This window comes from Rhinopithecus roxellana, chromosome 1, assembly GCF_007565055.1.
Source record: "Rhinopithecus roxellana isolate Shanxi Qingling chromosome 1, ASM756505v1, whole genome shotgun sequence".
Lineage (NCBI taxonomy): Eukaryota > Metazoa > Chordata > Mammalia > Primates > Cercopithecidae > Rhinopithecus > Rhinopithecus roxellana.
In genome coordinates this window covers 122,552,215-122,563,239 of record NC_044549.1, presented here as the reverse complement: position 1 = coordinate 122,563,239, position 11,025 = coordinate 122,552,215, and the positions used below count along the sequence as shown (strand labels likewise).

General features: G+C 44.1%; 2 non-coding genes across 2 annotated transcripts; both read left to right on the top strand.

The window, feature by feature from the left end:
• Positions 1-400: 400 nt before the first annotated feature.
• LOC115900833 lies at positions 401-507 on the top strand. Its single transcript, XR_004060483.1, has one exon. It is a non-coding gene; the product is annotated as a U6 spliceosomal RNA (small nuclear RNA).
• A 6,104-nt stretch (positions 508-6,611) lies between these two features.
• On the top strand, positions 6,612-6,717 carry LOC115892055. The gene has a single exon (XR_004051948.1). It is a non-coding gene; the product is annotated as a U6 spliceosomal RNA (small nuclear RNA).
• The last annotated feature ends 4,308 nt before the right edge of the window (positions 6,718-11,025 follow it).

Here is an 11,025-nt window from a genome sequence, read left to right as displayed (position 1 = left end):
ACCTACCTCAGCCTCCCAAAGTGCTGAGATTACAGGTGTGAGCCACCTTGCCTGGATAGGTTATTTTTTCTTTTTCTTTTTTTTGAAACGGAGTCTCGCTCTGTTGCCCAGGCTGGAGTGCAGTGGCGCGATCTCGGCTCACTGCAAGCTCAGCCTCCTGGGTTCACACCATTCTCCTGCCTCAGCCTCCCGAGTAGCTGGGACTACAGGCACCCACCACCACGCCCAGCTAATTTTTTGTATTTTCAGTAGAGATGGGGTTTCACCGTGTTAGCCAGGATGGTCTCGATCTCCTGACCTCGTGATCCACCTGCCTCAGCCTCCCAAAGTGCTGGGATTACAGGCGTGAGCCACTGCGCCCGGATGACAGGTTATTTTTTCAATTAAAACAATAGATTAAGTGCTCGCTTCAGCAGCACATATACCAAAACTGAAACAATACAGAGAAGATTAGCATGCCTTCTGCGCAAGGATGGCATACAACTTCTTGAAGCGTTCCATATTTTAAAAATTAACACAAACAAAACACACACACACACACACACAAACCCCTACAGATTAAAATATATCCTGAATCCAGCAGGTGTGGTGGCACACACCTATAATCCCATTACTCTCGGGGGCTGGAGCAGGCAGATTGCTTGAGCTCAGGAATTCCAGACCAGCCTGGGCAACATGAATGAAACCCCTTCTCTTTATTTGTTAAAAATTTTTAATTTAAAATGTATATTTAAAATTAAAAAATATATATATCCTGAATCCATCATTAAGCAGCTCATGTTCTATCTCTGTCTTACTCTGCAGGCATATCATTAGGTTATTTTCCTCTTGAAGACATTTCTTTTGGTTTTCTTTTTTCTTTCTGAGACAGGGCCTCACTCCTATTGCCCAGTTTGGAGTGCAGTGGTGCAATCTTGCCTTGACTTCCTGAGTTCAGGTAATCCTCCTACCTCAGCCTGCCTAGTAGCTGGCACGCACCACTGTGTCTGACTAATTTTTGTATTTTTCTGTAGAGACAGAGTTTCACCATGTTCCCCAGGCTGGTGTTGATCTCTTGAGCTAAAACGATCTGCCTGCCTCTGCCTCCCAAAGTGCTGCGATTATCCTCATGAGCCACTCTGCTCAGTTGCCCTTGGTTTTCTTAAGTCTCAAGTAACAGAAAGCCCAGACAACTGTCTTCAACAATAAGAAAAATATACTCTCCCTCACCCAATAAGAGGTTCAAAGGTGGCGCAGCCCCAGTGCTGCTTAATCCATGGCTCAGTGACCTCATCAGGGCCCCATTTCTTTCTATCACTGTCATTGTCAACGTGTTGACTTATCCTGTGACAGCTTTCGTTGTTGTGGGGTGGCTGCAGCAATTCTAGGAATCACATTGGAATAACAACAACAACAAAAACAATGTCCAATGCAAGAAATTAGGGTATTCTGTTTACTCTTTCTTTTCTCTCTCTCTTCTCTCTCTCTCTCTCTCTCTCTTTCTTTTCTTTTTTTTTTTTTTTTTTTTTTTTTTTGAGATGGAGTCTCGCTCTGTCGCCCAGGCTGAAGTACAGTGGCCGGATCTCAGCTCACTGCAAGCTCCGCCTCCTGGGTTTACGCCATTCTCCTGCCTCAGCCTCCTGAGTAGCTGGGACTACAGGCGCCCGCCACCTCGCCCGGCTAGTTTTTTGTATTTTTTTTTTTTTAAATAGAGGCAGGGTTTCACCGTGTTAGCCAGGATGGTCTTGATCTCCTGACCTCGTGATCTGCCTGTCTCGGCCTCCCAAAGTGCTGAGATTACAGGCTTGAGCCACCGCATCCGGCTCTTTCTTTCTTTCGTAGACAGAGCCTTGCTCTGTCACCAGGCTGGAGTGCACTGGCACAATCTCGGCTCACTGCAACCTCCTCCTCCCAGGGTCAAGCGATTCCCCTGTCTCAGCCTCCTGAGTAGCTGGGTCTACAGGAATGCACCACCATGCCCGGCTAATTTTTTGTATTGTAGTAGAGACTGGGTTTCACCATGTTGGCCAGGATGGTCTTGATCTCCTGACCTCGCGATCCACTCACCTTGGCCTCCCAAAGTGCTGGGATTACAGGCATAAGCCCCTGCACCAGACCCTCTTTTTTCATTCCAGAAAAGAAATACTCCAAATAAACCCCCTGGAAGTTTCCTTTTTTTATTTTTTATTTTTTTGATGGAGTCTTGCTCTGTCACCCTAGAGTGCAGTGGCACAATCTCGGCTTACTGCAACCTCTGCCTCCCAGGTTCAAGCGATTTTCCTGCCTCAGATTCCCATGTAGCTGGGATTACAGGTGCCTGCCACCATGCCTGGTTGATTTTTTTTTTTTTTTTGTATTTTTAGTAGAGTTGGGGTTTCACCATGTTGGCCAGGCTGGTTTCAAACTCCTGGCCTCAAGTGATCCACCTGCCTTGGCCTCCCAATGTGTTAGGATTACAGCGGTGAGCCACCATGTCCAGCCAGGTTCCTCTCTCTGTCATTGATGAGATACTAGTCACATGCCCACCCCATAAACCAGTCACTGGGAATGGGAATGGAATGGCCATTAGAATATTCAGGATTTATCCCTGAGCTGAGCTCACTATAGGGTTACTTTTCTTTTTCTTTTCCTTTTTTTTTTGAGATGGAGTCTTGCTTTGTTGCCTAGGCTGGAGTGCGGTGGTGCAATCTTGCTCACTGCAGCCTCTGCCTCCTGGGTTCAAGCTGTTCTCCTGTCTCAGCCTCGTGAGTAGCTGGGACTACAGGCACACACCACTATGCCTAGATAATTTTTGTATTTTTAGTAGAGGGGTTAGACCATATTGGTCAGGCTGGTCTCGAACTGCTGACCTCAGCTGATCCACCCGCCTCAGCCTCCCAAGGTGTTGGGATTACAGGCGTGAGCCACCGCACCTGTCCTTATAGGGTTACTTTTCTAGAGAGGAAAAATTGGGTGTCTGTTGGCAAGGAAGAAAGAGAATAGGTTGGGGTAAGCAATCAATACTGTGTGCCATGTCCCTTAAATGTTTTTCTTTTGCCCTCGGTAACACCTATGACATTTTAGCAATCATTAATTTCACGTAAGTAGGCAGGACAGAGTTTGCAGAGTTGGAATGGGACAGTCTGTTTGTGGAGGACTTAATATCCTGAGGCAGAAAGGAGGCTTACATGCAATGAGGCAAAAGAAATGTACGTGGATCATTTAGCTTGAGTTCAAACCTATCAACAAACCACCATTTCTTAACCAACTGTGTTAAGATATGATGTACAACAGGTGAAAGCCCTGGTGACCAGAAATAAACCTGAATCCATACAAAAAGCTTAGAAAGCCTGTATTTCCCCAGGATTTTATGCCAGCAATACAGAAGCTGTAAAAACTGCTACCAACTGACCAGGGCACCTAAATGACCTGGGCAGTCATTATCATAATGCACGGAGAGATTGCAGAAAGAAAACAAATTGGTCTCTGGGTATGGTGGCTCATGCCTATAATCGTAGCACTTTGGGAAGTCAAGGCAGGAAGATCACTTGAGTGCAGGAGTTTGAGACCAGCCTGGGCAACGTAACAAGATTCTGTCTCTACAAAGAAAAGAAGAAAAATTAGCCAGGTGTAGTGGCAATCGCCTGTGGTTCCAGCTACTTGGGAGGTTGAGGTGGGAGGATGGCTTGAGCCTGGGAGATGGAGGCACAGTGAGCTGTGACTGGGCCACTGTACTCTGCGTGTGTGACAGGGTGAGACCTTGTCTCAAAAACAAAAATAAAAACAAAAAAAGAAAGAGAAAAGAAAATTGAGCTTGTCAGAACTTTCACAGAGAACTGGCAGAAGGTAGAATAAAAATGTATGTCATCCTCATATATAGATATTATCTCATTTGAAAATTCCACTCCTGTCTTCTATCTAATAATAACAGTAAACATTGGCCGGGCTCGGTGGCTCACGCCTGTAATCCCAGCACTTTGGGAGGCCGAGGCAGGTGGATCACGAGGTCAGGAGATTGAGACCATCCTGGCCAACATGGTGAAACCCTGTCTCTATTAAAAATAGAAAAATTAGCTGGGCGTGGTGGCGTGCGCCTGTAGTCACAGTTACTCAGGAGGCTGAGACAGCAGAATCACTTGAACCCAGGAGGCCGAGGTTGCAATGAGTCAAGATCGCACCATTGCACACCAGCCTGGGCGACAGAGGGAGACTCTGTCTCAAAAAAAAAAAAAAAAAAGGCAAACATTTAAATAGGAATTACTGGGGACCTGACCCTGTCCTACACACTTTATATTAACTAATTTGTTCAACAACCCTGTAAGGTACTACTATTATCACTCCCATTTTAAAAATGAAAGAAGAACTGAGGAACAGCCAGGCGTGGTGGCTCATGCCTATAATCCCAGCACTTTGGGAGGCCAAGGTGTGCAGATCACTTGAGGTCAGGAGTTCGAGACCAGCCTGGCCAACACTGTGAAACCCCATCTCTACTAAGAATACAAAAATTAGCCTAGTGTGGTGGTGCGTGCCTGTGGTCCCAGCTATTCCGGAGGCTGAGGCATGAGAATTGCTTGAACCCAGGAGACAGAGACTGCAGTGAGCTGAGATCATGCCACTAAACTCCAGCCTAGGCAACAGAGCAAGACTCTGTCTAAAAAAAAAGAAAAAAACTGAGGCACAGAGAGATTGTGAAGAGATTGTAAGTGGAAGAAACAGAGACTCCATTATTTATTTTTTGCGCCTAGCCACTCTTCCCTATGGCTTCTTTTAGGAAGCTTGAGCCTGTCAAAGATGCCACTTTGATAAGCTTTTGCCTTGACAAGTTATTTCACTTAACTCTAGTAAAGAATGTTATACTACATGAGCATGGTAAATAATTCTTTGACCATTAGTTTTCTTACTAGTTTTTTTAACGATTGTTTTGTGTTTAACAACATTCTCTAAGTTTAAATAGAAAATTCAAGCAAGACTTTAGTTAACACCACTGACAAAGAGCTAGAAATCATACATTGTTCATTTGTGTGTGTGTGTGTGTGTTTGTGCATTACAAGGGGATCTTCTACTGTGACAATAAATAATCTTAGAGGCAATGATAATTATGTTTGAATGTGCAAGTCACTGTTTTTTTAGAATACCCTTAAACACATAATTAGGTCTTTTATTCTTAGATTCTAAAAATGTTTAATTAGAAAAGGTCTGTTCATCAATGGATGAATGGATAAACAAAATACGGCCTATATACACAATACAATATTATCCAGCCATTAAAAAGAGTGAAGTTGGCCAGGCGTGGTGGCTCATGCTTGTAATCCCAGCACTTTGGGAGGCTGAGGTGGGCAGATCATCTGAGGTCAGGAGTTCAAGACCAGCCTGGCCAACATGGAGAAACCTTGTCTCTACTAAAACTACAAAAATTAGCCAGGTGTAGTGGTGGGCACCTGTAATTCCAGCTACTTGGGAGGCTGAGGCAGGAGAATTGCTTGAACCCAGGAGGCAGGGTTGCAGTGAGCTGAAATCATACCGCTGCACTCCAGCCTGGGTGACAGAGCGAGACTTCATCTCAAAAAAAAAGAAAAAAAAAAAAGAGTGAAGTTGTGTTATTTGCAGCAACATGGATGGAACTGAGGTCATTATATTAAGTGAAATACGGCAGGCATAGAGAGACAAATATCTCATGTTCTCACTCATACGAGGGAGCTAAAAAGTAGATCTTATAAAGATAGAGAGTAGACTGGTGGTTACCAGAGGCTGGGAAGGGTAACAGGGAGAGGGGGATAAACAGAGGTCGATTAATGGGTACAAATACACACTTAAAAGAAATAAGACCTGGTGTTCTATAGATCAGTAGAGTAACTACAGTTAATGTTAATTGACTGCACATTTAAGTTTGTTTTTGTTTCTGTTTGAGATAGGGTCTCCCTCTGTCACGCAGGCTGCAGTCCAGTGGCACAGTTAGGCCTCACTGCAACCTCAACTTCCCGCACTCAAGCAATTTTCCAGCCTCAGCTTCCCAAGTAGCTGGGACTACAGGTGTGCACCACCAAGCCTGGCTAATTTCTGTATTTTTTGTAGAGAAGGGGTTTCACCATGTTGTCCAAGCTGGTCTCAAACTCCTGGGCTCAAGTGATCTGCCCTCCTTGGTCTCTCAAAGTGCTGGGATAACAGGGGTGAGCCATCACACCCGGCCAGGATAGAATAATTAAAATAGCTAGAAGATAATAACTTGAATGCTCCTAGTATAAAGCAAAAATAAATATTTAAGGTGATGAATATCCCAGTTATCCTGGTTTGATGGTGTAAATGTATCAAGTTATCCCATGTACTCCAAAGTATGTGTCTCTAATATGTATCAGTTAAAAAGTAGTGCTTGGGCCAGTTGTGGTGGCTCACGCCTGTAATCTCAGCACTTTAGGAGGCCAAGGAGAGTGGATCATTTGAAGTCAGGAGTTCAAGACCAGCCTGGTCAACATTGTGAAACCCCATCTCTACTAAAAATACAAAAATTAGCCAGGTGTGGTGGTGCACACCTGTAATCCCAGCTACTCGGGAGGCTGAGGCATGAGAATCACTTAAACTTGGGAGGTGGAGGTTGCAATGAGCCAAGATCCCACCACTGCACTCCAGCCTGGGTGGTAAAGTGAGACTCTGTCTCAGAAAAAAAAAAGTTCTCATACACTAAAAGCTAGAACAATACAGAGCAGATTAGCATGGCCCCTGTGCAAGGATGACATGCAAATTTGTGAGGTGTCCCATATTTATTAAAAATTTTTAAATATGTATTTTTAAAAATGTAAAAAAAAAATAGGTAGAGAGCAGTGGCTCACACCTGTAATTCTACCACCTTGGGAGGTTGAGGCAGGAGGATCGCTTAAAGCCAGGAGTTTGAGACCAGCCTGCGTAATATAAAGAGAACCCATTTCTAAAAAATATTTTTTTAAATTAGCCAGATGTGGTGGCACATGCCTGTAGGATCAGCTACTCAGGAGACTGAGGCAGGAGGATTGCTTGAGCCCAGGAGTTTGAGGCTGCAGTGAGCTGTAATTGTGCCACTGCACTCCATCCTGGGTGACAGAGCGACATCCTATCTCAAACAACAACAACAAAAAGATAAATAAATAAAATGACTGTCAAATTGAAAAACTAAATAAATAAAATACCCCCCAAAACACACAAAAGGTCAACCTCCATTTTTAAGTGACTTAGCAATACAATGGAGCTATGGCATGGGACTCATGGCAGGTATTCCAAAAACTGGAAATAATTCAGATAATCTTTTGCAAATGTAATTAAATACATATTTTGCTTTATTTGATGGATTTGTTTTTAAAAAGTTAGATATAAACCAAATTTATCAAAATAAAAACATCCTATTTACTGTTCAATGCAAGCTTGCATTCCTTGTGTAAAATGGAAAATCCTTCTGCAGTGTTGATATCTACTTTTCAATTGATTTGTCTTAAAGTTTGCAACTTTGAATCCTTTCTCCTCTTTTCTTCTCTCATTTTCTATCCCTCTCCAACTTTGCTTTGTGTGTTCGCTCACTTACTTTAAGAACAAAGTGCATATACAAATAAGTTACCTAAGATTGACTGCCATAAATCTGAAGCCTTTGGGCCATATTTTAAAAATTATTAGGTTGGGTGCGGTGGCTCATGCCTGTAATCCCAGCAATTTGGGAGACGGTGGTGAGTGGATCACCTGAGGTCAGGAGTTCAAGACCAGCCTGGGGAATATGGTGAAAACCCATCTTTACTAAAAATACCAAAATTAGCTGGGCACGGTGGGGCGTCCCTATAATCCCAGCTATTCGGGAGACTGAGGCAGGAGAATTCCTGGAGCCTGGGAGGCAGAGGTTGCAGTGAGCCGAAATTGCACCGCTGCACTCCAGCCTGGGCAACAGAGCGAGACTTCGTCTCAAAAAAAAAAAAAATTCTTAAACTGCAACAAAAGCAACTCTGCAGTCACATCTTACTTCCTTGCTCCCAGGATATTCGGTCCCCACTGTGTCTGTTATCCAGAGTATCTAGCTGGACTCCCAGCAACTGCAGAAAATTTTAGTGTTAGGCTGATTTTTGTTTTTTAAGTCCATCATCCACTATCCAGTACTACTAACAGTCAAATGAATAGACATTTACTGAGAACCTACTGTGTCCTTCCAGAGTTGTCCTAGGTTTTGTGGGAGACACAAAGAATCACAATGACAGAGCGGTGGGACTTTGGAGCTGAAAGGGTCATCACAGTTTTAGTTTAGCTTGCTTGATTTAGAGTTAAAGAACCTGATAGCCAGAGCGGTGTAGGGCCTCACTGAAAAGCCCACATGCAGCCACAGAGCCAGGAGTGGAGCCTGCAGCTCTGGACTCTCAGATGGTTATTTATTACCTGATTACAGGAACAAACAGGCGTTTGCTTCATGGCATGCACTATGTAAAGCACTGGAGGTTCAGAAATAAATAAAAGCCTTCCGGGAGAAAGGTAAGAACTTTCCTTCCTGGGGAAAATAGGAGGCAAGTGAAATCAGTGCAGTGGGGTTTTTTTGTTGTTGTTGTCGTTGTTGTTTTATTGTTTTTATTTTTATTTTTATTTTTTGAAGTGGAGCCTGGCTCTGTCGCCCATGCTGGAGTGCAGTGGTGCGATCTTGGCTCATTGCAACCTCCACCTCCCAGGTTCAAGTGATTCTTCCACCTCAGCCTCCCGAGTAGCTGGGATTACAGGCATGCACCACCATGCCTGGCTAATATTTGTATTTTTACTAGAGACAAGGTTTCATCATGTTCACCAGGCTGGTCTCAAATTCCTGACCTCAAGTGATCCACCTGCCTCGGCCTCCCAAAGTTCTTGGATTACAGGTCTGAGCCACCACGCCCAGCCTATTTTGTTTTTGAGACAGAGTCTTGTTCTGTCACCCAGGCTGGAGTGTGGTTGCATGATCACGGCTCACTGCAGCCTCAACCTCCCAGGCTCAAGTGATCTTCCTACTTTAGTCCTCCAAGTAGCTGGGACTATAGGTGTGTGCCACCACATCCAGCTACTTTTTGTATTTTTAGTAGAGATGGGTTTCTGTCACAAGTTGAGGCCAAGTCTGCGAAATCAGTGACACTCTCCAAGGCACCCCCCCAAAAAAATCCCAAGATACACTGTCCTCCTTCATCAGACCACTCTCTATATTTCATTTTATGCTGTGTCAACTTGATATCAAAAAAGGACTGTAAAAATATTCTTTACAAATATATATATATATATATATATATATATATATATATATATATATGTGAGTTTTGCCATGTTGGCCGGGCTGGTCTCAAACTCCTGTGCTCAAATGATCGACCCACCTTGGCCTCCCAAAGTGCTGGGATTACAGGCATGAACCACTGTGCCTGGCCTTATGAGGATAAACTCAGGCGACTGTGGAGGCCCAGAAAGTGCACCAAACACAAATTCAAGGTGGGGATGAGGCAAGGAGGCGTTCTGGGAGTAAATAATGCAAGACCTGAGTCTTGTGGGATGGGTGAAAACTAGAAAAAGCCAAGTGAGGAATGGTGTGCTACTTATTACTGAGAGGGGAATAATATACATGTATGTAAATTAAGTGGCAATAAAATAATAGAGGTGGTACCCCAAGGCCATATATAGCTAACTTCCAAATGAATTGAAAACCAGTCATTTTTTCATGGAATTCAGGAGAGGAATATGTGAACTGATTAAAAATATGGGCAGAGGGCCAGGCGCGGTGGCTCATGCCTGTAATCCCAGCACTTTGGGAGGCTGAGGTGGGCGGATCACGAGGTCAGGAGATCAAGACCATCCTGGCTAACACAGTGAAACCCCGTCTCTACTAAAAAAGACAAAAAGTTAGCCGGGCGTGGTGGTGGGTGCCTGTAGTCCCAGCTACTCGGGAGGCTGAGGCAGGAGAATGGCGTGAACCCAGGAGGTGGAGCTTGCAGTGAGCTGTGATTGCGCCACTGCACTCCAGCCTGGGTGACAGAGTGAGACTCCGTCTCAAAAAAAAAAAAAAAAAAAAAAAAAAAAAGGGCAGAACAGATGCTCCAAGTTGTTTGGTTACATGGTTTTGGTTTTTTGTTTTTCTGTCACAGTAAGTCCTGTGGTGAGGGGAAGAACCCACTTTGGAGGTAGAAGACAGGAATCCCAGTTTTTCTGTGTACTGGACAATATGGTCTATCTGTACCCCGAGTATAATAATGCTGAGCTCGCTGGACGAATGGTGGAGGTGATGAAATGAGATGCCAAAGTTCTGAGTGCTCCATTACGACCCATCAGCTGTGATGTGTCATCTGTATGTCATTAGCATATAGCCAGATAAACCCATCTTTAATCAGAGCACTGGACTGTAAATACCCCCTCTGGTGTTTTCTTCTCGATATCTAAGACTGTGTAGTAAGGAGAGATTATGCGGGAATCTGTCAAGGAACCAGAGACATTTGCTCTAAGAGAAAATGGCCAGTTCCTCATGACCAAGGAACGGCTGGGGCTATTCTAGATCTATATCTGTATTTTGATTTAATTTAATTTAATTTTGTTTAGAGATGGGGCTCTTGCTAGGTTGACCAGGCTGGTCTTGAACTCCTGGCCTCAAGCAATCCTCCCATCTTGGCCTCCAAAAGTGCTGGGATTTAGGCATGAACCATGATGTCTAGCCCTATATCTATATCTTTTTAGAGACAGGGATCTCACTCTGTCACCCAGGCTGGAGTGCAGTGGTGTAATCATAACTCACTGCAGGCACTACTTCCTGGGCTCAAGAGATCCTTCTGCCTCAGCCTCCGAAAGTGCTGGGATTATAGGCATGAGCCGCTGCATCCAGCCCTATAGTATATATTAATTAACTTTGTCTCTACTTGTGTTTTGTGTGTTTAGATTCCATTGTCCCCTGCATGTCCACGAAGAAGTTACATTCCTAGTATCAAACAGGAAAGAGAGTGCTAGTTTGGAGTTGAAGAATTCTCTCATTCTCTCTCTCTCTCTCTCTCTCTCTCTCTCTCTCTCTCTCTCTCTCTCTCTCTCTGTGTGTGTGTGTGTGTGTGTGTGTGTGTATGTGTGTCTACAAAGAGT